We start from the raw sequence: 4,249 nt of genomic DNA, 5'->3' as shown, positions 1-4,249 counted from the left end.
TAGCTGTTTTGTTGTTGTTGTTGTTTTGTCCTTTTTGTTTGTCCTTTATTTTTATTTTATTTTTTTTTTGTATACCGCAATGATTTTAATGCAGAAATAGTAAAATTACAAAACTGTTTTGATTTTTTTGATCAAGCTGTTTTTCTGTCAGCAGAAGATCAGCGTATGATCGCAGGTAGAAGAGCAGAAACGACAAATAATCACAAAAACCGAGCCAAGCTGAAATCTTTACGTGAGCTCAGATATCCATTCATTCTATGTTAAGGCTTCTTGTAAGAGGAGCCAAACTGTATAACAGCTACTTTGCAGTGCAGGACAGAGAGAGAGCAGACGTGTGTGTTTTGTCTCTGATGTGGACTGAGATGTACACACGTGTTATCCAGTCTTTCTTCCTGCTTTCTTCTGCACCTGCACTCTGCTGCTCCAGAGGGGACACAACAGCGGTACATGTAAAATTGCTGGAAATAAAGGAATATATTATTCCGTCTATGTGGCCGTCTTTCCTTTCCAATGACTTAGAACCTCACTGAAAGCTTGTTTAAGTTTGAAGTTGATGCAAAATTGTTAACCTAAAAGTTTGCACCCCCCTCTTTTTTTAAATTTTATTTTATCCAATGGTGTTTTTCGATCAAAAACCCATTACAACATGGACTAAGCAGGTTTTTTTAGTCGTAAGCTTAAAAGTTTGCATCACCAGCAACATGATCTAGCACAGCGGTTCTCAAACTTTGTAGTTCATTGTAAAATAAATTCCAGATTTATTTCATTTAAAAAATGATTTGTTAATTGTTCACTTGTACAACAGTATTTCATGTCTTTTAGATCCATTTATAGGCTGGCTTGTTTTTGATTTATTAAAGTTTAAATTAAACCCTTTGAATTCAAGGGGCAAGTCAAATAGACAAATAATTATAAGAAAACAATAATAAAATATCAACTTTTGATAAGGTAATTTATTTGAACGAGCCTCATTTAGGTGTCTAACGACTTAAAATTTTCAACGCATATTCATTTAATTAAGTTTTATTTAAGGCAAAAAAATTTTAAATGTCAATGTGTGTGTGCACGATGCACTGCCGATGCACACGTAGCTCAAACAGGCTCGGAATCTTACTCTGTTTGTTAGGAGTCGGTGGGAATAAAGAAAATGTCTCTTATATGACCCAACACACACACACACACACACACACACACAAAATAAAGTTGACCTTTCAAAGATACGGAGAATGAGATAATAGGATTTGAGTGTTTATTCGGAAATAGAAGAAAAAAGGTGGATACAAGTAAAAAGGGGAAAATAAGAGTCAAAAACAAGTTACTTTTAAACTAACTCCTCTTATGGGTTAGGATTGATTTTTACACTCTTAAATGTCTGCTTATTAATATTGTTTGTAGCCTAAAATCTACAACCATACCAACTCAAAAGCCAGACAATTTATTACTTAAGGTAAACTATTTAAATAAACAATATTTATCTATAATATTCCACTGCATCATAATAAATTTATATTAAAACAGTTCTAGTAATAAAAATATAATTTAAAATGTTGAAAACTATTTTTTAGGGTGTAGTTGGTCAATTGTTGCCAACAATGTGCAATGGTGGAAAGTATCATATAGTCAAAAGTAACACAAAATGTATGAGATTACAATTCCTGCATTTTCCAGACTATAAATTGCAGAGATTTTTTTTGCCACCTGGTAAACATATAAAAGTTCTATCTTCTAGAAAGGAATTACAGTTGTAATAAGAATGTGGATGAATTTACTCACTCAAAATGCATACAAAAATGAGATCCAAATATTTTGGGGGAAGTATCGTTTTAATTCTTTCTCTCGAATTATTATTAATAATAATAAATAAGCTGCGATTGCAAAAATGTCTGAAATTACAATCGTTTGTATTACTTTGAATGTGAAAAAATGTAAATACACTATTAGAGAAGCCTAGTGTCTTTTTTGCTCTGTACGCCTGTTTCAATTCATTGAATGTGCATACCACAGTACAATGATCGCATGTTGTTGCCATACGGCAACAATTACATTTTACCATTGAACAGAATATTCCAAATATATAAACTTGTTTTAATGACAAAAAAAAATGTTAACTTCTCTCAGAGTTTAAATTTTTTCATTCAAGTAGTTTTGCCTAAACATTGAAAAATATATTACAATTGTGAGAGACTGCCAGTGATGACATTCACCATGCCATGTGAATGCAGAAGAGGAAGCGCAAACAGCATTTCCTGGTCATATGACATGACTTTTTTTATTATGTCAAACTTAAAGCCCCCTTTTAGCAGTTACATAAGAAAATAGTATTTTTGTATTATCGCCTATCAAAAAATTGGAGATACAATTTGCAACACCATGCAGTAAAGGGTTAAGGACACTCAGACACTTGTGCTACTGTTTTGCAGGCACTTTATCATGAATATCATATTGTCATAATTATCACAAGGCTCTACAGAGCAAGAAAAGAATCCTGAGAACTTAATGAACAGACTTGAAAAACAGCTTCGAGAACGGTTAAAGCCGAGATGTGTAATAAATAGATACGTGGAGGAATGTGGAGACGTTCGGACCCGAGTGTCCCATAGGGTCATGAACAAAACGCTCTTATGAGAGAGAAAGAGGCAGGCTCTGGGAAAATGACTGACCGTCATTGTTCTCACACAGATGTGTCGAAACGTCCCTCACCAGTGTGCTAAACAAGGGTGGAACATACATACAAACAAACAAACAAACAAACAAAAATGACAACCTTGGGAAGAAAAGTGTAATAAATGTAACTGTATAAGCATCCACCTCTAGAAACTGTTGCTTTTGACACAATAAACAATCTTCAAACCTAATAATATAAAATGTTATGTCTGGAGATTTCCAACTGTGCTTAACATCATAGCAAAGAGGCTGGACTCTTTGGCTGGATTTGAAGCATTTTAAAGGTACTTTTCATTCTATGACTTGAGGATTAACTATAGGAGAACACGTGAAGTCCATACATCTCTCATTATATTGCAACACGTTCCTCCTTAGAAACATAATGGGAACAGTTACGTTACAGTTTTACACAAATTCTGGCTTCTCCAGACGAAGGGACATAATATCAAAAGAGTCCTAAAGCTTTAGCAGGGATTTGTAATGGTTCCTAATGGAGTGGAATTGTAATTTAACAGAATGAGTGCAATTCCTAATGGTTCCTGATGGCTGATTTGATTTTATTCTGTTGGAATTATGCACTGATAACAAACTGGCTTGTAGTGCTATTTAACTCTTTATACCAGAGGCCAAAAAGGAATTTCCACCTGTTTTGGGGGTATGCCCATGTTCAGCATGTTCAGCATGGAATTTATTTGTCATGTCACACTCCATAGTAGTGGTTAATGACTCAGGGCTTTAAGAATTTGCCATGTTTATTGTTTTTATAATTAAAATTTTACTGTTGCAGTTGTATACGATATTTTAATCTCAAATAAGCTTTAGTCATGCTGTCTGTTTTATCTCTGTACCAGTGTTATTCTGGTGATGTGTGAATTGTTTGTCCAGCAGGGGGCTCACACCCCTCTCCTTTGCCATCACCATCCATGTGTTCACCAGCAGCTTAACACAGTCATGATACTCTAGACACAGAAACCCAACAGTGTCCTGAATAATCTTATAACAGACTTACTGAGATAAAATAATTCATTTGTTTATACTGATAGAAAATGTCCAATAAGTCGATTTCTATTCTGCCAGTGCAACAGAACGCTGGTGTACTGCGGGAAAGGGTTAATAGTAACCATGAATTTGTACAAATCTGATAAAAACCAGTCAATTATGTCAATTTGTATTATATAATTGAAACTTTAGCAATTGTGACAAGTTCTAGATATCTCTGGTGGTTTTCTAATGGAAGCCAAACGCATCCTATAGTAACCCAGTGGTCTCCAATGGTGAGTGCCTTAATGAGCTAAAAGCATTCATTCTTCAGTAAGCACTTTATCCTGGGGTTTATTCCAGGAACACACCAGGCACGAGGTGACAATACACCCTAGATGGGATGTCTTATCTATTTATGTCTCACCCACACATTCACACCTAGCGGCATTTCAAAGTTCACCAGTCCACCTACTGGTATGTTTCTGAATGGTCGGATGAAAGCAGAGAATCCTTGGGAAACCGACATGGACACAGGGAGATCCTGAGATTTCCTGCGTTTGAATCTGGGACCCTGGAGCTAAATAATAATAATAATAATAAAAAA

Source organism: Ictalurus furcatus, chromosome 21, assembly GCF_023375685.1.
Source record: "Ictalurus furcatus strain D&B chromosome 21, Billie_1.0, whole genome shotgun sequence".
NCBI lineage: Eukaryota > Metazoa > Chordata > Actinopteri > Siluriformes > Ictaluridae > Ictalurus > Ictalurus furcatus.
Note: the sequence above shows the minus strand (reverse complement) of the source record.